At 41.2% G+C, this 25,086-nt stretch overlaps 1 protein-coding gene and 1 long non-coding RNA gene across 9 annotated transcripts in view; one reads left to right on the plus strand and one right to left on the minus strand.

The window, feature by feature from the left end:
- The window catches only part of LOC120409228, a 146,532-nt gene that overhangs the window by 118,974 nt on the left and 2,472 nt on the right, over positions 1-25,086 (plus strand). For 2 of the 3 annotated variants that reach the window (XR_005601213.1, XR_005601212.1), the window contains 3 exons: positions 6,960-7,014; positions 15,819-15,878; positions 20,428-20,516. This is a non-coding gene — a long non-coding RNA (uncharacterized LOC120409228). The remainder of the gene's footprint in view (positions 1-6,959; positions 7,015-15,818; positions 15,879-20,427; positions 20,517-25,086) is intronic. The other variant, XR_005601216.1, reaches the window with a different exon arrangement.
- ARHGEF3 (Rho guanine nucleotide exchange factor 3) overlaps positions 1-25,086 on the minus strand; it is a 267,112-nt gene that overhangs the window by 84,684 nt on the left and 157,342 nt on the right. The gene's annotated exons all lie outside the window — the stretch shown is intronic.

The following is a 25,086-nucleotide window of genomic DNA, read 5'->3' on the forward strand; positions in this document are numbered from 1 at the left end:
GATAGGGTGACATGTAAAAGAGTCAGAGAATTGTTTTCCCTTTCACTTCTGGGGGTGGGTGCAGGGGGGTGCATAAATTGCCAAGCTATGCCTTGACCCACCGCGGACACTGTGTTTGACCCTAGAAGCATTTGGAGCTCAGCCAAGAATGCAAATGCTTTTTGGAGACAGCAGGAACTGTGGGATACCTTGTGTCCTCAGTCCCCCCTCCCTCCATGAGCGTCCATTTGATTCTTTGGCTTTCCGTTACGCTTGTCACGCAGCAGCGTGCTGAGTCTCTGCTACGCCGTCTGTCTGGAGATTTTTTAAAAATACTTTGGACCAGGCGTAACATTACAGTAATTCCCCTAATTAGATGCAGGAGTCTCCGAGCGAGATCACCCTGAGGACGGTCACTGAAGGAGATAGAGAGCGCATGCTGCGTGAAAGCCAGCACAAACCAGGGGCCTATGCAGCCGTGCTCGTGGAGGCAATGCTCCCTGAGTACCTCATGAAAGCCTGGAGCGGAAAGGTGTGCTACCATGGAGCACCCAGTAAGGCAGCTCTCCCCAGGAACCTCCTGTGGAGGCTTTTCGATTCCCTCCTGGAGAGCTTCGTGGAGATCTCCCAGGATGATTTCTGTTCTATCCCCATATATAGAGAGACCTCCTTTTCACATACTTCAGATTCCTGTAATATTAAGAATAAAAGTTTACATGTTTAAAGCACTTACCGACTGCTCCTTCCCCTGATTCAGGGTCCGGGTTAATGGCCGGGGAGGGTTGGTAGGGGATCTCCGTGAGGGTGATGAAGAGATCCTGGCTGTCGGGGAAACCAGCGTTGTAAGCGCTGTCGCCTGCCTCGTCCTCCACAAACCCTTCCTCATCTTCCCCGTCCGCGAACATCGCCGAGGAACTGGCCGTCGACACTGTCCCATCATCAGAGTCCACGGTCACTGGTGGGGCAGTGGTGGCAGGCTCCGTAGCGTCCGTTTGCCGCTTTGATTTTTTGGTAGCCTTGTCTGGGGTCCTTGATTTTCATGCGGCGCTGCGTTGCATCCCGCCTGTATCCTCTGTCTCTCATGGCTTTGGAGACCTTCTCGTAGGTCTTTGCATTCCATTTTTTGGAGCGCAGCTCCGAAAGCACAGACTCCTCGCCCCACACACCGATCAGATCCAAGACTTCCCGGTCAGTCTATGCTGGGTCCCTCTTTCTATTCAGAGATTACATGAACTCCTCTGCTGGAGAGCTCTGCATTGTTGCCAGTGCTGCTGAGCTCGCCCCGATGTCCAACCACGAAATGAGATTCAAACTGTCCGGACAGGAAAAGGAATTCAAATTTTCCCGGGGCTTTTCCTGTGTGGCTGGTCAGAACATCCAAGCTCAGACTGCTGTCCAGAGCGTCAACAGAGTGGTGCACTGTGGGATAGCTCCTGGAGCTACTAAGTTCGATTTGCATCCACACCTAGCCTAATTCGACATAGCCATGTCGAATTTAGCGCCACTCCCCTCGTCGGGGAGGAGTACAGAATTCGAACTAAAGAGCCCTCTATGTCGAATTAAATGGCTTCCTGGTGTGGATGGGTGCATGGTTAATTTGAATTAACGCTGCTAAATTTGAATTAAAGTCCTAGTGCAGACCAGGCCTTAGTGACACACTGTTTTTCTTTTTATTTGCAATAGAAAGGCACCTATCACCATCTTGAAATCTACAGTGAGCATATTTAATAGGACAACTGTTACATTATTGTGTTTTAAATTAAATTCCATCATTCTTGTTGTACATGCTGGAGCAGTGATAGGCTGCAAGCTCAGAGTTCTGCTCATCTTAGTATAATTTCTTCTATTGGACAGTTCTTGCACTGTTGGTATAGGCTAAAAAGACATTCTGTAATGTCCTATTTCTGGAACATTTCCTTCAATTTTTTTTAAAAAAGTCTCAGCTCTCACAAGACTATTTCTAAAATCCTGGAAACTGTACACATTTATTTCAAGATTCTCAATGTGACTTACAGATCTCTCCTGTTTTAAGAGATCTGGTCTTGGGATGTTAATCATGTTTACACCATTTCACTTGAGGCGAGCCTCCCTTTCAGCTCCTCAAGGAGAATTTTTAACAAAATCATTTTAGTCTTCAAAGCTTTTTACAAATATTAATTCTCAGAACACCCATTTAAGGAGACAAGCAGTATGTCCATTTTATAGAAGGGGAAATTGAAAGCGGGTTAAAAGTACCTAGCCCAAAGTTATGGACAAAACCACTATCAGAACTAGGATTGTAACTTGGGAGTTCTTGGCTCTTAGTCCTATGCTAACCACAGACCAGCATCTCTCTTCCTAGAAAACTCAGTGAACCCCTCCCCACCCGCCTCTTTTGAGTAGACCAATATCATGGCTGTTTAAGTCTTCTAATAATTGCAGATTGTGGCCCATGCTCTCCACTGAAACCTGAGTACATATTCCTCCATATCCTGGAGCATTAAAGCATGCTCAGAGACGAATCCATATATAAAAAACCCCCAAACATAACAAACGCCTATGGGCAAGGTAGTCCTTACATCTTGTGCACTTCCCCCGCCACCAACCATCAGCCAACAGAAGGTGTGCTTCTTTGAACACAATAACATTTGCGAGGACCTCAAGGTCCAACATGGTACCAACACAATAATTCTCCACAGGTCTCAAAGACCTTGCACTCTGATACATGTGTGCTCTAAGGAAAACCAGGAAAAATTCTGAGCCATTTCAGGTTTGCTGGAGATTAATTTGTATAAGCAACTTCCAGCATAATGCTGGAATTTCCTATCTAGAGAGTATCACATAACTCAGAATATTGTTGCTCATTTCCGTAAGGCTGGAGGAAATTGTATTCTGAAAGCTTCAGGTTACTAAAGAGAGCTTTTCTTCCATTTAGACAGGTGAGTGTTTAGGCAGATTGTCTGAGAACTGAAGTACATCAATACAGAAGTTTCTTTTACAAGCTCGATAGTCAAATGATACAGTTTGGTAACTCGTAACAGCTTATTCTAAGGAAGCCAAAAATATATTTAGCCCTTGTATCCTGTATGAGAGTCAGAAAAAGAAACTGACAAACAAACTTACCACAGCTTACCCAAGTTAGTATAGTAAAAGAAAGTTAAAGGGTCTTTTCTTCAGCATAAATCTATATTTTGTCCTTATTTGAGACTGGTTAGGATAAGTAATGAATTCTACACCTGGCACTGTTGTTGTAGCCATGTTGGTCCCAAGATATGAGAGCAACAAGGTGGATGAGGTAATATCTTTTATTGGACCAACTTCTGTTGGTGGAAGGTATAAACTTTTGAGCTACACAGAGCTCTTCTTCAGGTCACTCTGCTCTCTTCCACAGACCTGAAGAAGAGCTCTGTGTAGCTCGAAAGCTTGTACCTTCCACCAACAGAAGTTGGTCCAATAAACGATATTACCTCACCCACCTTGTCTCCAAAAAAAAAAAAAAAATTAAGTCTCAAATCCTGAAGGTTTCTTCTGATACCTTTAAGACTCTGGTACAGCAAAGTATGTAAGCAATTAAGTAACTTTAAAAATGGGAGTAGTCCTAATGATGTACTTAAATTTATATATGTGCTTAAGTAGCTTGCTAAATTGGGGCCTAACCAACTATATGGATTCATAACTGTTCCCAAAGATGTGGTACTATTTATTTATTTATTTATTTATTTTCGAAGAATCCTTGCTCTTAATATGTTTATAGTATATGTAAGAGAAATCTTATCAGCAAGGTGTACTCAAGAATATTAGTGAAAAGTATAGTGAGTTGGGGCACTGTGGCACAAGATAATGACATTTGCCCAGAAAGCTAGTTTTGATTCACTGCCACAAACTAAAATACGTGAACAGAAATTCACAAAGAAATGGACCGGAGGCTAATTCTATTCTGTGTACTGCAGACCCTATGAACCAGAGATAGAGGAATTTGTAAGATTAGAAATAAATTTGTGAAGCCAAGGAATAATTCATGAGATGTTGCTGCCTTACACCAACGTATGTAACGATCAATTTAGTTCAGTTAGTTTAAACATTATAGAAATTAAGGCACAAACAAATGTTATGGGCTTGAGTCTCAGAAAGCTCAGCCCTGAGGTTTGTGTATATTTTTGCACAGGCATATTCAAGCTTATTTTGTGCAACAAGTAAAATACCTCATTTGTGCACACTCTCAGACAGCGTGTATGTGCGTCTATCTGTCATATGACCAATTTAGAAAACAAGTACCGTATCTGAAGTACCGCATGAAGTTTAAATATGCTCATGGACCTCAGACCTTGACCATCTGATAATAAAACCAATCTTTTGTCCTAATGTATGTCTTGTACCTTGCAACGAAGAGTCCTGTGGCACCTTAAAGACTAACAGATGTATTGGAGCATAAGCTTTCGTGGGTGAATACCCACTTCGTCAGACACATGAGATCCAGACTAACACGGCTACCTCTCTGGTCTTGTACACCTTGTAATTTTTTTTTGGTCTTAAATCCTGATGTATCTGTTTGAACACAAAACTTGTAAGGCTTCATGTTTATAGACTCATAGACTTTAAGGTCAGAAGGGATCATTATGATCATCTAGTCTGACCTCCTGCACAATGCAGGCCACAGAACCTCACCCATCCACTTCTATAACAAACCCCTAACCTATGTCTGAGTTAGTAAAGTATCTTTTTTATTAGATTATTAAACAGTAAAATATCCATAATCTTCATCAAAAGTCTCACTTAAATCCCTGAATGATTGGTAGTTTTAGAGTGATCCTCTGATTCTAATTTACTGTTGGACCTGCACTGAAGGCACATAATGTATCTGTTTTGTTTCTTTTTGTCTAAGTTCTTTTTTCTTGATTTAGCTTCCCCGCCCCGTCCCACAACTGATCTTTGTGTAACTAAGAACTCCCACATTTAACGATTAAGAGATCATTTAGCCACTCTGACTGATTAATACCACACACAAACAGAAAGTGCTGAGTGACCTGGAGTGTGGCTCAGTAACATTTTCTGCTCTGATTATTTATGTACTCTAGAGTACATACAGTAGATTATGTGTGTGCGTGTTAAATACTTGCTTAATTCTACTTGTGCCTTTGCTAACATTTAAAGTTAACCAGACTACAGTGTTTAGTATATCAGCCATATTTTTATATTTATTTATATCTATCTAGGGATTTATATGGACCTGATAATTGTATTGTTATTAATTTGTATTACAGCAGTGCCTCAAAGTTACAACCAATTTAACATCCTATTGTGTGAAGCACTGTATAAATGTGCAATGAGAGTCAGCTTCCTGAAGAGTTTACAATCTAAATGACAAGATAGACAAAAGATGGGAAAAAAGCATTATCCTCACTGTGCAGACAGAGAACAGAAACAGAGGTTAAAGTAATTTCCCCAAGATTACACAGGCAGTTTGTGCAGAACCAGGAATTGAACTCACATCTTCCAGGTTCCAGACTAGTGCCTTATTTACAAGACCACTATTCCACTTCTTTGTAGTTTACAATCAGAATGTCAGTAACTAAAGTGTCCCTACTGATTTAACAGATGGGAAACGCAGTTGGATCTGCAAAATGCTGGACAGATTTAGGTCTGGTCAGGAAGAGCTCTTTGTAGCTCTGAAACTTGTCTCTCTCACCAACAGAAGTTGGTTCAATAAAAGATATTATCTCACCCACCTTGTTGCTCTTACAACAGACAGAGATTTCCTTAATATACAGTGTAAAATGTGACGTTAACATAACTCATATTCTACATTAAAATGCACAAAGGTAATTAAGTTACTACCAAATATGTTAACACATTCCATTAGAAAAGAAAATCCAATTAAAAAAATGTAAATTACCATCAAGTGTTCAATTTTTATGTCAGGGAATTCACAGGTGTAACAGCAACTCACCAGTAACTAATATATGTTAGAATAATAGATGCAGCAATAGAAAATGGAAGAACTCTGCCATGTCAGATCCTCACCAGCCTGGGATGCCACATTGCCCCCACATGCCGGGGTGGAAAGGGAGACTGACACAGGAGATAGTAGAGCCCCTCTGCCAACTTTCCATCAGCAAAGAGTTCCCCTGCACAGCAGACTTCTCCACTGGCCTGGCTTTAAGTCCATTTTATGTCATTTATGCAGTGCAAAGTGGATTTAGTTGACCAGAGAATCTTGGCTTTTCAGAATATTTCTATTTTAGCATTATAAGCCACAGTTCTGCAGATAAGATAGTTTCCAGAAAAAATGTTCAAAACAGCTTGAAGTCCTATATAAAAGGAGGCCGGTGACCTCAACCCTGTGTTAAATGGACAGCAGATCACAATTCAAATAATTTGGCACATTTCTGCACAATTGATACCATTTTGCATAGCTGAGTGCCTATTCATGAGAAGTTCAGAAGTGAGCTGGTACAGAGAATGAACTACTCCAGGGGGATAGTCTTGTCAAGTTACTACAGAGATCATTAAGAGAGCAGGATGAAGACGCACACTCTATTGCTGCTACTCTAGGCTTGGTCTATTGATTTTTTTAAAAAGGAATTCTGTTGTCACTGCTGTCAATCACCAGACACCACAAATACAAACATTCAGTATGATTTTCAAAAAGTAGTACCCAAATATACTGTTGATGAATGTACACTAGAGGCGCAGCATGGTCTAGTGCACTGACCACAAGAAATCCTGAGTTCTAAACTTGGTTCTGCCACTGATTTGCCTTGTACCCTTAGGTGAGTTTTTCCACATCTATAAAATGTGGAAAACTACTCTACAAAACTACACAGGGATATTTTGAGGAACTAATTACTGTTCACACAGCCTTTTGGAGATGCAAAGTGCCATAAGTACTAAATATTTGTATATGTTCTCTCATTAGCACGTAATAGAGTAGATGCCATGTTGTTTCAACTCCATGATGCACAAATAATTTTGAATAGTTCTTGACAATATTTTCCTCCCAGGAAAAAAGGAAGCCATTTTAAAGCATATCAGCTCCTGCTGCTCTAACCTGCAAATGTAAGTTTCATTGGCTTATGCCAACTTTCCTTTCTAATAGTAAATAGAAAAAATTTTAGCTGTAAATTCAGAACAAGAAATTGGTTCCTACACCATTTTTCAAATAATCTGGCTTAAATGCTTATAAGATTAATGTGTCAATCACTAGGGCCAAGGAATGGTTTTCTAAGTAATGGCAAAGTATGTTTCTTGGCTTGTGTGACAGTCCTTTTACAGGAGAAACTCTAATATTGTTATAAGTAAGTGATCTCTTCCACACTCCCATTTCTTACTCTCCAGCCCAATCACAGATCTTAACCAGAATTTATTTGAATGAATTTTAACAAGTGAGCAGCCTTATGTAAAATGCTCTGCAAACCACTATAAAGAGAGTGGCATCATTTGGGTGTCTGCATAGTAATAGCATAAGATGCCACATGAGCATGAACTACAACTAGTTATGTTTAGAAATGTTTCATGGGATGACCTCATTCACCAGATCAAAAGTATTAACTAATCATTACTGAATGTATCATTTCTCTGATTCATATACTATGGTCATTGAGAGGAAACAGGGGAATGCAAGTTTTATCAGTAAGTTCATCCATTGTGTATTTAAAGCTTGCTGTATGTTTAATGTTGAGTTACTTTTTAAGATTACCTCATACACGCCCTCTCATATTCCTAGAGGTTTCTTTAGCTACTAAAAAATTGAATATTGTGAAAAGGAAGTGATTGATTGGTTTTTAAATAGTACTACAAGTAGTATGTATCATTTGTATGAATAATTCAAACTTTTCACAAACTGGCACATAGGTTCGCTGCACAATCGATGGATGAAAATTTATTAAAGAGTCCTACCAATTTACTATTTGTGCTTTTCTTGCTAACCCAGACACAATAAGAGAAAAGTAGAAAATCATAGCAGGGATTAAAATCTACCAATGATACCTGACCCTACAATTGAGGAAATTAATCGTGAGACATACAGCTCACCTAATCCTAGTGGATAACTCTTGCTCAGGGGAAAATATCTTAAAAAAAATTATTTAGACAAAATTACAACATTAACATACTACATCATTCATTACTTATTCAGGATCAGGTTAACAGTCAAAGAACCTGGCTAAAGATTCTGGCTTGCTGGCTAGGGAGGAGTTTTTCTCCTCTGAGGGCACTAAAAAGGGTAACCAAATTTCTAAAATATCTGGCCTCTTTTTGGGCACTTCTCTTGCATACTTAATGCAAAAGCTTTTCCATTACAAGGACAGTTCGTACTGTACTGTTATCACAATTCTATAGGAGGAGTGACATTTTTTCCCAATAACATGCAATACAAAGTTTCACTGCTAACCACAGGCAATGTGTGGCGGCAGCATGTGGGGTCATGGACTGAGCATGTTCAGTAACATTGCTGAAGCCAGCTGCCCTCACTCTGCCCCTCCACACCACCATCCCCAAATATCAGCAGGCACAGTTCCTCTCTCTGCTGCTAAAAATAAAAAAATACATTAATTTGTTGTTCTATTGGAAGTATAGATCCTTTACTGGAGCAGGAAAATACCTTTCTGACCATGTATTTTATAATCAGCGTAACTTTCTGGGCACATGGGCAAGGATCACCAGTAACATATCTAATCCCATTTATATCCCAAGATACTGGTGCCCAAATTCTTATTCCATTTTATTCTTGATTCAAAATGTATCAATCACTTCCATGTAATTTAGTTCTTTTAAATGGCTCACCTGGTAGACTTATTACCTATTAATTAGCAGCTGAAGGCTTGCATAATTTTTTGTTGTTTTTGTTTTTATATGCCTGTTAAAAAAACACAGATAGAAAATGAATGATGTATTATGCAATTTATGTATACTTGGCATCTGGATAGTGTCATACATGAACAATTTCTATGCATACATCAGTATATTCTCTGAATTCGCCAGGAGAGAAAATAAAGAGGCAAATTGCTAAAACCAACTGCTCTTACTGACACTCACTACCTTAGCACTTAAACAACAACTACAGCAGAAGGCAGGCATCACCTCTGGCCTAATTGTTTCATGACAGTAAACAATAATAGGAAAAACCAGATCTGCCATAACACAGTAATCAGGGAGTAAGATGATGCCAGAGAAGTCCCATTGATAATCAACAATGTTACAAAGCTGAGCTCATGTTACAGAGATCTGTAGAAGTAACAAATAGCTTTTAAAACAAGACTGAAATTTAAAGAGATGACTCAAGCCAAAGACTCCTGAACTTTAGGACATTCAGATCCAACCTTCATGGCTCACCCAGCACTATTTTTAAGCATTATACAGCAACAATTATTATTATTTATATAAGGTTTTAGGGTTCTAACTAAAGCAAAATTGGTGCCATTGCTGCTGGACCATAAGGGCTCTGTGAACCTCTGGGTCTATGCAGCTGAAGAGGCTCAGGGGAAGCAAGAAGTAAGTTTTCTGTGGCTGCCCATGCCTGCTCTCTTTTCCATATAGAATTCTGTGCCGAAGTTCTGTCTTATGATATGTTTCTGGTCAGTTAAAACCAATCTGAGGTTACTCTTTTCTCTCTCCCCACTCCTCCATTTTATTTGTTATTTGGTTGGTTGTTTTTTTGTTTTTAAATAGGGTAAAGGTTACATTTTCAAAAGTGACATGAATATATAAGGAGCATAAGAATGAATTTTTCAGAAGTGCCTAAGACGTAGGAACCTAAGTCATTTTTTCAAATGTGACTGAGGCACTTAAATTCAACGGCAATTAGGCACCTAAATACCTTTGAGGACCTTGAGTTTAGGAGCCTATGCCTCTTTTGAAAATATTATTTAGGCACTTTTAAACATTGTACCCTAAAGCTCATTGAAAGTCACCCTTGAAAATTTTACACTAATATTAAACAATTTGATTTATGTTCACTATTAAAGCAGAGAGAGAGGAAAGAACTATCTGGAATACTCAATCCACATTTCTGGTTCCACAATGCTTCATACATAGAACTATTATATAAATGACAACAAAAAATACACATCCACAGTTATCTGTATTCCCACCATTTTAAATTTAAGGGGAAAAATAAATTAGAATGGTCGATTATATTAAAAATCTTAAACCCAAGAATTTTGTCAACTAAATTTTTTCGCCAGAACAAACAGCATAATCTTCTAAATCAGATGTTCCATAGTTTTATAGTCTAATTGTGGGATATGTCCTAGTCTTTGCCACTATAAAGAATATTTTATTAGAAAAATTCCTGACTGTTTTTTTTCCATTTCTAAATGACAGAAGGATCAGAGGTTTCACTTTGTGATTTACGCTTTGTAATTAGATTCAGAGAATCAGTATATAATGCAACAAAACCTTTATTGCACTATAAATCAAGATGACAGGTGGGTGGGAGTTAGATGGTTTGATTTAGTTGCCAATTTTGACATTTGGCTGTATATCTATGCGCCTAGATATTAAAATAATAGGTGCAATAGAACATTAAAAATAAGATTAAAATAGATATGTTCATAAAAGGGGGTAGGAAGAATGAGTTAGAATGCATGTGAAAGTGGACACAAGACTCAGTTTTATTTTTAATGTAGAAAGCATGAATTGCAAGCTCTATGGTTGTGGTCCAATTGTTGAATTATAATTCTACCTTCTGCACAAGTGTTTTTCATAGCACCAAACAGCAACACTTTAAATAAGATAAACAATAAAAACTGTACTTGTTGCTCTATTTTTACTGCTTTGTCTTATCTTTTGTTAAACAAAAGGGAATTAGGAATTTATGATATTACAAATTTAGTATATGAAAAGGGGAGAAAACAGGCTCTTACATGTTAGTCTTACCAGTATTGCTCAGACTGCTAAAGACACACATCATTCCCATCTTTAGAAATGATCGTTAGAGCAATCATAAGTGACCATTTTCATAAAGGTTTGAAAATATTACTATTCAGTAACTCATATCTTTAAGCAATATCAATGAATGTATTTAGAGAACTTCTGCAAAAATAATAATCCTCTCCCTGTTTAACATTTCATTTTCAAATATTCAACAACTGAAATCAGAATTTGATCCAAATATTGACTAGCAAGAAAATTTACTGATAGATTGAAATCAGCTTTCATTACTAGTGCAACATTGCAGGATCCTTCTGATCATGTTTCATAACTGTACAGTGGATGACTGCATTGCATAGACTATACAGTAAACTGTTTTGTAACTTAGTAGTTTACTCAGCACATTTGCAAGTTCATGCCTTTACTCTGCTTAGTGCAGAGAACTACATCTTACACTTAACCTTACTTGTGCCACTTATGCCTACATTTGCATTTGATATTCGCTGTAAGGACTTGTAGGATCCAGGCCTGAAAAACTATAATTACTGCTTAAAATGGATGGCAATTCAGCTTAATAGGGAAGCCTTCAAATCACACAAGAGCAAAGAGACAGGACCATTCTGACATTAAGAACATGAGAACGGCCATACTGGTCAGACCAAAGATCTATCTAGCCCAGGATCTGGTCTTCCGATAGTGGCCAATGCCAGGTGCCCCAGAGGGAATGAACAGAACAGGTAATCACCAAGTGATCCATCCCCGGTCGCCCATTCCCAGCTTCTGGCAAACAGAGGCTAGGGACACCATCCCTGCCCATCCTGGCTAATAGCCATTGATGGACCTATCCTCCATGAACTTATCTAGTTCTTTTTTGAACCCTGTTATAGTCTTGGCCTTCACAACATCCTCTGGCAAAGAGTTCCACAGGTTGACTGTGCGTTGTATAAAAAACGCACATTAAAACATAGAAGGAACCTGTCTCAAAAATATTAACAAAAAGTCTCTATTTTCTGAGCTACATGAGAAAACACATGAACTATTTTACCATAGCCTTATTCTGGTTTTAGTTTGCTTCTTTTACATCAGCGACATGTGGTGAACCACTATACCAAATCTTTCAATTGCCACAGCTGCTGGCACTGGGCAGGTGAAGTAAGCTCAGTCCCTATTCCATACTAAATATAACAATAAATTACACTTTGCATGTTCATAACACCATAAGAAGATCCTAAAGCTCTTGAACATTAAGTGAATGTATTCTCTCAATAGTCTTGAGAAGAAATAAGTATTATCCTCATTTTCCAGCTGGAAGAACCAAGGCACAGGAGGGATAACTGATATGTCCAAGGTCACATAGGCAATCTGTGACATAGCCAGAAATATAACTGGACTCCACACTGCTAGACTTCAAACTGACCTTCAAGGATAGTTTTGAGGTTAAGTGCCTCCTCCCTATTCTTTGGGCCTATTCAGCAACTTGATGAGCTCAGCAAACTGCATTGTTAGTATTAAAATAAGGTCTGTGGTTATAACTGTCAATCAATTCATTTAATTGGGAGAAAAGGGAATCCATCTACATATCTCTGTTAAGAAGATTCTAGTGTAGTAATGAAAATATTTCAGAACATCACATTACAATGTACTATATGAGCTGTCCAAAATCAAAGCAAATTTAATCCAATATATAGTAAATCACTGTATTACTCTATGTACTCATGATAGAACAAAGTAGAGTACAGTCACACAAGGAATTCAATGAACATCTTTCAGACGCGTAGGCAGGAAATAATGGGATGTGTCAAACAGAAGCCCATCAAGCAGATAAAGGATTAAGTTTTGCTTTGTCTACCGCCACATGTATCAATGCTCACAGAGCCTTGTTTTAATGACTCAGGACTGACTGGTCTGATTTAGATATCAAGCAACTACAAAACTTTTGAAAAACAAAGATAATGGGAGGAAATGATTCTGACTACATTGCCTTATTTACAAATATTTTCTTTCTAATTTCAGAGTTCCTTTTGCAGTTTACAAGCATCAACATTTACGTTAAGTGACAAGCACTCACTGTACTACTAATAATAGTACTTAGTGTTTATATCATACTTTATATTTTCAAAGTACTATACAAACAGTCACAATATACAATTTACATTTGTAATAGAAAACAATTAAAATGCAATGTTTATCAATATTTACAAATATTCCTTGATTTTTTTTAGTTCTGTGCCAATTTCTTGAGGGTTTACCATAGATCATCTGCAGTCCTCAACTGGAACTTGTCTGGGGTCCTGTAACAGAGTGGCTCCCCCTTTAATGGCTGGGGCTAGCAACTCCTGCTGACTAAAGAGATACACCTAGGTTGGGTCAGGTAATTCCATAAAGGTGGCTTCAGTGAGGGGGGAAGCTCAGGAAGCTGTGGCAAAGTCTGCAGAGAGTGAGATAAGGCTCCTGCAGGGAAGACCATGAGACCAGAGTCATTGCCCCAGACAGGGAGGCCTAGAAGCAGAGGCGCCAACTTTCTAATGTGCTGGGAGGGAAGGCCTTGAACCCTGGCTCTGCCCCAGGCCCCGCCCCTACTCCTTCCCCCAAAGCCCCACCCCTACCCTGCTTCTCTCTGCCCCACTCCGTCTTTTCCCACCCCTGCCCCAAGTGCCTGGCCCTCGCTCCTGCCCCGCCCACCAGCACCTCCTGCATGCTGCGGAACAGCTGCTCGCGATGGGTGGGAGGTGCTGGGAGGGGGAAGCGCTGATCAGTGGATCCACTAGCAGGTGGGAGGCATTGGGAAGGAGGGGGAGGAGCTGATCAGGGAGTCTGCCGGTGGGTGCTCAGCATCCACTGTTTTTTTCCTGTGGGTCTCCAGCCCCTGGAGCACCCACAGAGTTGGCGCTTATGCCTGAAAGTGACCCTGATCAGGCAGGCAAAGGATTATAGAGGCCCAAGGCAGGAAGGCCTGGAAGGAGGAAAAGAAACTTTGTGATGTGCAGACATACAGATGGACTTTGTTTGGGATATTGAGTTTTATTTGAAGTTTATTTTATATTTATAAACCCAGTCTCCAAGTAGAAGTATTTTTACCAAGAAATTAAATGTTTTATTTGAACAGTCCAAGAGGGGAAACTGAGACAGGCCTGTCGCATGTAACCAGAGACTTCAATAGGCCATGAAGGAGTGCACAGTAGGTAGCCCACACCAGTTACAGGACCTTTATAAGCATTATTTAAATAAAACAAATTCAGTCAACTACATCAAAAAGAGATTAAGATTAGAATCTGGTGCATTTTACTACAGAATGCAAAATAATAGTTATGGGAAAACGATGGTGTATTTCTTGTAAAAACTGCCACAGACTGGGGCTTGGGTGATCAGGCCTACTGACCTGAGCCAGAGTCAGAAGCAAAGCAGGGGGGCAAGGCTGGACTGGATTGGAGCTCAGCAAGAACAGGTTTAGAGCAAGGCTGGAGCAGGACTGGGGGCTGGTCTACACTACAGGGCAAAATTGATCTAAGATACGCAACTTCAGCTACGTGAATAACGTAGCTGAAGTCGAAGTATCTTATATCAAATTACCTACCGTCCTCACGGCGCGGGATCGATGTCCGCGGCTCCCCATGTCGACTCCACTACCGCCATTCGGGTTGGTGGAGTTCCGGAGTCGACAGGAGCGCGTTCGGGGATCGATATATCGCGTCTAGATGAGACGCGATATATCGATCCCCGAGAAATCGATTACTACCCGCCAATACGGCGGGTAGTGAAGACGTACCCTGGAACAAAGTTGGAAACAAGGCAGGTACAAGAGAGATTGCAGCTATGGGAGTAAGCACTGAGTAGCCCTACCTGCTGCTGCTGGCCTTAAGAGCATGCCTGCTGGTTCCTCTGAGCTAATCAGGCAGGATAGCTAATCAGGCAGCTCTGCTGATGCTCACCTGTGTTCATGAGTTTGCCTGGAAACTGAACAAGCTAGTCTCAGGTTCAACTGAAGGCCTTCATTCCTGATAATCTGTGTCTCATGCATGCTACCTCTAAATGTACAAATAGACATTGCTATAGAGCTTTTGCTTTCTTTGTTGAATTAAAACTGTAAGTTATTTATAACTTACTAAATCCCACTGAACTTGACAGTTATATCTTTGGAATCTCATTAAATATTAGAAGAAAGCACAAAAAATAGGATAGGCCAAACCCTGTAAAAGGAGGAAATCAGTTGTTTTAACTTCAAGTACTTCAGTGCAATAGGTATGAACTTTTTCTTCAAACAGCTTTACAGTAGTGTTAAGAATCTTTTCTGTACACTTTTGCCCCAAAATAATCCTGCTACACTGATATAGAAAGATGGAGCTCAATTAATAATGAACTTTTCTCAGAGCAAAGATCCTTAAAGATACTGGAAGTCTGGTGGGTTTAATCACTGGATTTCAGTACATAACAGAAGTTTAATACATAGAATAGACTAGGCCAAAGGTTTTCCATCAAAACTGTTTTTCAATGTAAAATAATTTTTTTAACTACAATTTTTTTGGGGTAAAATGTGTTTGCTTTCTACTTAAAATTTCAGAATTTTGTCTGAAAATGGAAAATGCTGAAAATCATTCTCTCTCTTTCTTTTTTCTCTTTTTTGGTCAGTCAAACGTTTTACCAACAGCTCTAATATACATTCTCACTTTTCTAAAAACTGTGATTTCTACTGCCTCAATAATAAAACTTCAACCATTTAAAAGTGTATGATATGAAATGATTTCTCGCTGTGTTGAACACTGATTAATTATATTCAGCATGATTCCTTTCCTGCATTTAGCAACCACACTAAAATAGTTTTATTTTTAGCAGCACCACTCGAAGCATTCCTCTATACTCTACTGGCATCCTGGGCAACCTGTAGTGATGATCATCTCATCTCAGCATTGTGTATTTACAAGATGAGGTCTTTATGGTTTTGAAAAAAGTTTACCACAGTGCAATTTAGTTTATTTATCTTACATTTTTTGCAGGATTTTGTAAGATGTCTCAACTTTTAAGAAAAAGCTAATTGCACTGTCCTGTAATATTAGGTAAGTGTCATATTCAAAAACAAATGTTCTGAATTGCAGGAATTTATCTTCTGTCCTATTTAACTGATCGCTATTGCTTTTATAACAGCTTCTACCATGGTCTCTACAACTACACACTATTCCTCCAGCCTGAGTATAAAGGACAATGGGCCCCTATGCTCCCCAATTGTAGAAATCAACAGGGCCACCCAGAGGATTCCGGGGGCCCGGGGTCAGCGGCGGGGGGCCCTTCCGTTCCGGGACCTGCCGCCAAAGTGACCCGAAGACCCGCGGGGGCGCCGCCCGCCGGCGGGACCCGCCGCCCGGCGCAGCCCGGTCTTGGCGGTAATTCGGCGAGGCCCCCGCCGCGGGTCTTCGGGGCACTTCGGCGGCGGGTCCCGGAACGGAAGGGCCCCCCGCTGCCGAATTACCGCCGAAGACCGGGCTGCGCTTCGGCGCCGGGTTCCGCTCCGTCTTCGGTGGTAATTCGCTCCGGGGCGGAAGGACCCCCCGCCGGCGAAGACCGGGAGCAGAAGCAGCTCCTGCGCCCGGCTGCGCAAGAGTTTGCCGGGCCCCCCGGAGCGAGTGAGGGACCCCACTCCGGGGGCCCCGAAAAACTCTGGTGGGGGCCCCTGTGGGGCTCGGGGCCTGGGGCAAATTGCCCCTCTTGCCCCCCCTCTGGGCGGCCCTGGAAATCAAGCTGAAATATGGCAGAGTAGCATGCACAATGGTGAGTTGCAACTACATGACAGAGTACCACCTCCAGGTAACTACCGGCAATCCCTCTATGCCAGCGGTGAGTAAACTTTTTGACCCGAGGGCCATATCTGGGTATGGAAATTGCATGGCAGGCCATGAATGCTCACGAAATTGGGGGTTGGGGTGTGGGAGGAGGTGAGGGCTCTGGGGTGGGGCCAGAAATGAGGAGTTCAGGATGCGGGAGGAGGCTCTGGGCTGGAGCAGGAGGTTGGGGTGTGGGCTCTGGATGGGGCTGGGAATGAGGGGTTGGGGGTGCAGGAGGGTACTCCAGGGCTGGGACCAAGGGGTTTGGAGGGTGGGAGAGGGATCGGGGCTGGGGCAGGCTTCAGGTGGTGCTTACCTCAAGCAGCTCCCGGAAACAACAGTATGTCCCCACTCCGGCTCCTAGGCAGAGGCAGGGCCAGGCAGCTCTGCACAATGCCCGGTCTGCAGGCGCCACCCCTGCAGCTCCCATTGGCTGCAGTTGGCTGGAGCGCCGGAGTGGGGAAAGCCCTTGACCCTGTTCCACAACGGGAGCTCGAGGACCAGATTAAAATGTCTGAAGAGCCGGATGCAGCCCCCGCGGTGTAGTTTTCCCACCCCTGCTCTATGCCAACAACATGCTTTTGTGGCTAAATATAAATGGAGAGCATGTGCAGATGGAAGGGTGAGAGTCAGCAAGCAACTATTTAACAGAGATGTTCTTCCATCAAACTGTTGTACATGATGCTAGGAAGCACTACAGAAGTTTATAATGCTGCTTTTCAGTCTCTACCACCTTCAGAAAGAAAGGTAGTATGTCTCGGGAGGCAATGAGAGCTTGTCTCATAAGTGAGTTCTGTGTTCTAAACTGGGGATTGGAAAAGATCACACAGCAAGTCTGTGCTAGAGCCAAGAATTAGCCACCTGAATATAGATGTCCTGACTCCCAGTCCAGTGCTTAAAATACTGCACCATACGTCCTACCAGTAAGGCACCAGATCCTGCAATGTGCCAAGAAGCTCTTTGAAGAATCGGATACTTAATGATCTTCCTTTTTACTGGAGCTGCTACTTCTTTCAGAGAATATCTGGTCATTGAATGTACATGTTCTTTTATGGCGCGCGTGCACACACACAGGGCATCAAAATGCAGGAAGTAAATAACGTAAAACTAGAAAGATCTGCAAAGAATAACAAGATGTTCATCAAGTTAAGACTTCTGCACCTATGCACTTTGGGAGGAGTGAAGAAATTTGTTTCCAGAATAACAGGGAGTACAGGGTAAATTCTGCAAAGGCTGGAATGTGTCTGAAATCCATTACCTTTTAGGGATTGACTGATCCAAAATTCACGATGGCTTCTGACACATGGAGCTCTTAAGGTTTCTTGGGCTATACAGCAATGAAGGCTTCACCTAATTTTGAGGGAGAAATCTCCTTTCTCCTGTGGCCAAAGAATACAAATTAAACCACCCTCTTTCTAATGGTGTAGACTCTGACTGCTCATCCTAATTCACTTATATGGCAGTTGGACTCTTGGGAAACAGTGGAACTTCACTGAGCATATTCAAGGAAACCCGTGATGTTCTAACATGTAGGAAGTGGTGGGGCCAACTCTGCTTTAAGGAAAGGTTAAAATAATTAAACATCTATAGCTTGCCAAAATGATGACTAAGGCAGGCACACTAAGCATCTACAAATAGCTGAGGAATGTAAACAGCACAGAGACAGAAATAAAGATTTAAAGTTTAATTGGACAAATTACTGACAATACACTGTAAGGAACAATGTTGACTTAAGACTTAATAGATCTTTTCTTTGTTTCTTACAATTCTGTGAATCAGTCTTCTGTATCAAATTCCACATGAGTTAAATTTGCTTACATTCCTGAGGAGGGCAGATCCCACTGGGAATTTTTTTCAAACTTCATCACTCAGACTTCTTTTTCTCTTAATAAACTTGGGCTTTTTGACCAAACTCTAATCTGAAACAACTATCTAACCCTGTAATCTGACAAGAGATAAACAGAGACGAAGCGGGTGAGATAATATCTTTTATTGGACCAACTTCTGTTGGGGGAGAGAGACAAGCTTTTGAGCTACACAGAGCTCTCCTTCAGCTCTGGGAGAGGTACTAGGGATGTCTACATAGCAATTAAAAACCCGTGGCTGGTCGTGCCAGCTGACTCGGGCTCACGGAACTCAGGCGGTGCAGTCAGGCTCGTGCTGGAGCCCGGGTTCTAGGACGTTGCAAGGTAAGAGGATCCCAGAGCTGGGCTGCAGCCTGTGCCCAAAAGTCTACATCACAATTAAACAGCCCCTTAGCCCAAGCCACACTCAGCTGGCATGGGCAACTGCAGGTTTTTAATTGCAGTGTAGACATACACTCAGGGATCATTCATGGTGAAGTGTCCCGTTAACACTCCGGTAGTCATAGGACAAAAAGGTGGGAGGAGAGGGAGTGGCTACAGATTGTTGTAATAAGCCATAAGTCTTGTGTCTTTATTAAAACCATGATTTTTAGTGTCTAGCAAAGTTATGAATTTAAGCTCCCAGGCTCATCTGTTAAGTGTTGACCCACAGGGGATGTGTTTTTCTCTTATCATTTTCCTGTGTGACTTCATTTGAGAATGTAGTGATTGTCTGGTTTCACCCACATAGTTGTTGTGGCATTTAGTGCACTGGATGAGGTAGACCACATGTTGTGATAGGCACATGTAGAACCCATGGATCTTGAAAAGTGTGTTGTGGCGGGTGTGGATCATTGTAACCGCCGAGATATGTCTGCAGGTTTTGCATCAGTTGGTAGGCAGGATCTGGTGCTGCTTTGAGTTGGTGTGTCCTGGTCTGTGGGGAGCTTGCTTCTGATGATGAGCTTGGAAAGGTTGGGGGCTTGTTTGAAGGCCAAAAGAAGGAGTTCAAGATTTCTTTCAAGACAGATTATAGTTGCTTGATGATACCATGTATTGGTTGCAGTCTGGGGTCGTAGGTGACAACTAGGGGTGTGCAGTCAGAGTATTTTTTTTTAAACAAACTTCACAAATGTAAATTGTAATTGATTCACCGCCACACTTTTGATCTTATGCCAAAATGCTTTAGAATAAAACTGGACAAAACCCATGAGGATTTTATTTATTTATTTTTAAATTAAAATAAGAATCTAATAAGAACCAAGTGCAAAATTTAGTTCATTAACCAAAATTTTAACTTGATACTGCTAAGTAGTTTAGGGTCAAGACTAACCTACTCAAAAAGCATTATAATCTGCAAAATTCTAAATTTAATTCTAAATATGCGCTTTTAAAATAAATCTACCACTTTGAATTGAATTAACACAACTGAAAACACACACGCAACTGACAGAGAGGTTGACCTCATTGATGCTACTGCTGAACTAACATGTAAGTAAACAAAATGAAACCAGTTCATTTTAGCTCAATTGGAAGCATGGAGGAAAATCACCAATGCTTGTCAAATGAAGCAAGACAAGAAATTACGAAGGAAGAAAACCTTCAGGAATATAAAGATAGTATTATGAACGCTGGAGAAGAAAAAATAAGTAGCTAGAATTTTATGGTTATAACTGATTCAAAATGTTTATTTTTAACTGTGTAACATTTTAATGCAAATATTTGTTTAAAAAAATCAAAACAAATGATATCAAAACTTAAAAAGAGGAAATTTTCAGTTTATGTTAATAAAAGTGTAAGAAGCATGACAGACAAATGTCATTCCTGAATCTGTGGTTGGTTGGATATTTTCTTGGTCTTTTGGGGGTGGGGAAAGGTGCTGGGTTTTTTGCTACTTTATGATTTTTCTAATTCCTTTTAATTTTGTTTCCTCTTTCCTTTAGAGCTAAGTCTGCCTTCTGATATTGCATGAACCAGGCAATCTGACCATGCACAACAATACTGGATCGATAAATTCTAATAACTAAAAGGGGTAGTCATGTTTTTGCAATTCTGTTTCTATGTGAAATGTGATTTTAGCATAGGAAACTTTTTTAAAATATACAGGTAGATTCCTATGTGATAACAGACCTATAACAAAAATAGAAAAAAGTTAAAATAAAAAAGCCTAAAATATGAATGAAAGATCAACTATTGAGAAAATATTTATTAGAGAAGCTAAAATGTGTTTGACAAGCAGCTCTTCAGTGAAATTAAACTTCTTATAACATGTAGTATATATATTCCTGAAAAGCCATTGTCAGGAAAGTAGCTGGAGGGTAGAACTGCTACACCCATCTTAACTTAAAGTTCACAAGAGGTAAACACTTTACAAGATCTGTATAGGGGTCTCTGTGAACTGAATGGTGGAAGAGCATCCCAGGCACCCCATTTAGGTGATGTGGGGCCATTTGTTATATTAGCAAAGACCAAACCCATCCCCCCATTCATACACTCATGGCCACTATACATCTGCAGCTCAGATTACTTATACTCTTGTCACAAGTTGTCTGTGCAGCTGGCCAGACAGGGGGTTAATGCCAGCAAGGATAAAGATGCAAACTAAGGTACATCTGCAGTATTAGTTATCCCTTTTTTGGGGAATGAGTAAAGGTGAAAAAAGCCAGAATTTGACCTATGGGCACACTGGAGTTGCATTTATCTCCTACTAAAAATTCTAGTACAATGATTAACACACTGAGCAAAATACTGCACGAGCAAAGAGTATAAACGTATTAATTCATGTAACAGTCCTAACACGTTAAGGAGCCTAATTCTTAGGAGGAAATCCTCGCTCCATTGAAATCAAAGGAATAACTTCCATTCAATTCAGTGAGGCCAGAATTTCACAATAAGGTGTGTGAGGTCCAGTGGTGAGCTGCAGCCGGTTCCCACCAGTTCACGGGAACCGGTTGTTAAATTTAGAAGCCCGTTTAGAACCGGTTGTCCCGCGAGGGACAACTAGTTCCAAAAGGGCTTTTAAATTTAACAAAAGCTCTAGCATCTCCCTGCCCTTCCCCCAGCCCCAGCTCACCTCACTCCACCTCTGCCTCCTCTTCTGAAGCTCCTCCGGCTTCTCCTCCCCCTCCCCAGCTTCCCGCGAATCAGCCGTTTGCGTGGGAAGCCTGGGAGGACTGAGAAGGAAGCAGCGGCTTCCACCAGGTGAGCTGGGGCCGGGGCGCCAGCGGGAGGAGGCCTCCAGGCGTCGCGCCGCCCGGTGAGGTCGCGGCCGGACCCGGGGGCCGGGCGGCGCGGCTCCTGCCCAGCTCCTGCCTGGGGGCGCGGCTCCTGCCCAGGAGGTGCAGCTCCTGCCCAGCCCCCGGGTCCTGCCCCGACCTCGCTGGGCGGTGCGGTTCCTGCCCGGCCCCCGGGTCCGGCCACGAACTTGGCCGGGCGGCGCGGCGCGCGCACCGGCCCGGCCCCCGGGTCCGGCCCCGACCTTGGCCGGGCATCTCCGGTCCCGGCCCCAGCCCAGCCTGGCCCCCACCTCCAGGCAGCACGGTAAGGGAGCAGGGAGGGGGTTTTGGATAGAGGGCAGGGGAGTTGTGGGGGTGGATTAGTGTCGGAGCGGTCAGAGGGCAGGGAACAGGGGATTGAGCGGGGCAAGGATCCGGGGGCAGTCAGGAAGGCGCTGGGGTTGGATGGGGCGTGGGAGGGCAGTTAGGAGTAGGGATTCCAGGGACAAGGGACAGAGAGAAGGGGTGGTTGGATGGGGTAGGGGTCCCAGGGTGCCATCAGGAATGAGAGAAGGGGTTGGATGGGGTGGCAGGGGCAGTCAGAGGACAGGGAAGGGGGGTTGATAGGGCAGGGGTTCCTGGGGGGGGGGCTGTCAAGGAACATGGGGGGTTGGATGGGGCAGAAGTCCCCAGGGGGGGCATGACCCCCTCGTGGGGTGAGGAGGAGGGAACCAGTTCTTAATATTTTGGCAGCTCATCACTGGTGAGGTCTACACTTAAAACACTGCACTAGTGCAGCAGTGTCACTGTAACGCTTCAGTGAAGATGCTACTTCACCAACAGGAGAGCTTTTCCTGTCAGTGTAGTTAATCCATCTCCACAAGAGGCGGTAGATATGTTGATGGGCGAAACCCTCCCATTGACATAGTGCTGTCTATAGTGGGGGTTAGGTCAATATAACAGGAATGTGAATTTTTCATATCTATGAGTGACATAGTTATAACTGTGTAAGTTTACAGCATCGACCTGGTCTTAATCTTTTTTCCAGCCAAGGAGACTTTAAAAAAAAAAAATCATGCTTCCAGAATGCTTGAGTAAATACTTATGAAAAGCACTGAAGGTGCTTTAAGCTAAGTGTTAACAGAAGAATGAGGACTGCTCTATAGACATTAAACTCTCCTTAAAACACATCCTCACAGAAGTAACATATTCAAGGCTCAAGTGCATGTTTTGCCTTTGCAGGTCAGATGATTCAAAATTAGAAAGTATAGATATAGAGGAATGAAACCTTAATTCCTGTTCAGGAGGATGCATTTGTGAAAGCTTTAATAAAAACATATTCAGAATATTTATATTTCAATAAAGAATTAGGATTCTACACAGAAGCACAAACAACATAATTAACTGAACTGTGTCCTTGAAAAGGCTTGTAAATTGTACTTCTAGATTTAATGCTACAGCTGTTCTTAATCCTAAACCAGGGTATCTACATAGTTCACATCTATATCTACTACAAGAATGAATCCAATTTTATTTACAATGAAAACTGAACTTTTGTCAATTTCTTCACTAATCATAACATCTAATCATTATAGTTTGCCTGGGCATTTAAAGAACACATGAATAATATGGAATACACCACATATTCAAAACAATGCTTCATTGCTGTATCCAGAAAACCTTGTTCAGGCCAGTCAAATAAATAAAGTAATCACACTATCATCTGAATAAGTCTTTACAGGATCAGGCCCTTGTGTATATCAAGACCAAACTTGTTTTTATGATGCACAAACAGCATATTTAGACTTCTTAAAGTATAATAGGATAATTTTGGTCTCAGAAATTCGATGCGCATTGTAATATTATAATTTTGTTAAGCACTTGACAGAGAGGAAAAAGTTAAATAGCAAATACCCATAAAAATATCTTGCTTTTACTTAGCTTTTTAAATAAAGCAGACTAATATAGAAAAATAATAAAAGGAAATACTATATTGGCATATTTTCTGTCAACTTCTGGATTATATTTTTAAAAAAATTTGTAATAAAGGCACAAGATAAATTATCCTGATGGGTTAAATTTTTGTAGTATACTGAACATAGGGCCAGATTTTTAAAATTATTTAGATGCTTAAAAGGTGCAGGTAGTGCCTATTGAGATTTTCAAAAGCACATAGGTGCCTAACTCCCATTAAGGTGCTTAAGTGCTTTTGAAAATCCTACTAGGTGCCTATCTGCCTCCTTAAGCACCTAAATACCTTTAAAAATCTGGTTCAGAAAAAAAAATTAGACAAGCATTAAAAAGATTGTGGTTCTGTTCCCAACTCCATCCAGGAGCCTCTAAAGGAGTGGGTGTCTCTAAGATAAGTGAAGAAATGGAAGTTCCCTTTAGAGGGATAAAGCCACAGATGGAGAGAAATCCAAAGAGTGATCTTATTTGCTCATGCAAAGTAAAATTAAAATAATGGTAGCTGAGGGTGATCGGCAATCAGAACCTTGCATTATTGTTCCCATTGTGAATGATGGGTAACATTATTGTACATTGTTACAGAACTGTCCCCTTCTGTGTCAATTACCAGATCAAGTGAAAGAACAGGTTCTATTACCAACTAACAATTCATTTAAAAGTTAACGAGACAGGAGAAAGCATAGAGAAAAGTTAATAAGAGCAAAAGATAGTTTACTATGTAATAACTTTGGGCCTGATCCTATAAACCTTCATGCATAGGAGATGTTTTCATCCCCACTGAATATAATGGGACTTCCCAAGGCTTTATAGGATCAGGCCAGAATTATTAAACATTCAAATAATTGTATCAGTTGTTCTAATTAATTTACATAAAATGAAAAAGCACAGACCTAAAAACAAAAGACCTAAAAACAAAAAGTTCAACAAAAAAGTTATCTTGGTTAAAGCAGAACTGAAATGTATTATTGTCTAATACCTTGAGAGCTCTCAGACAAATAAAACACTGTTTTTTAAATATACAGACTTGTATGATCTTGTAGTCTCAATTGCACTCTAGATCCACTGCACCTTAGATTTATGGATAAAGGTGAATAATAATTGAACTCAATTAACCCCCTTGACTTGTTGGGGGAGTTCTCAATCAACCCTCACAGTACCTAGAATTTATATTTTTACGCACACACAGAGTTATTCTGCATTTCTGTTAATCAATGCAATAGGTATATTCCTAATATCTTATGCAAAACAGGTCTCCATCACTTGTAAGCAACAATATATTTGGAAAACGGTCTTGGAGCATTTCCAAACACTTGTTTGGGATTTTACTCCTCCCCCCCCCACCCCTACCCTCCCACTGTAGCTAAGGAAACAAGATTCAGTTATATAACCAAATGACTCAGCAGCTGTAAGTAGATATTT

This window comes from Mauremys reevesii, linkage group 7 (assembly GCF_016161935.1).
Source record: "Mauremys reevesii isolate NIE-2019 linkage group 7, ASM1616193v1, whole genome shotgun sequence".
NCBI classification, from domain to species: Eukaryota; Metazoa; Chordata; order Testudines; family Geoemydidae; genus Mauremys; species Mauremys reevesii.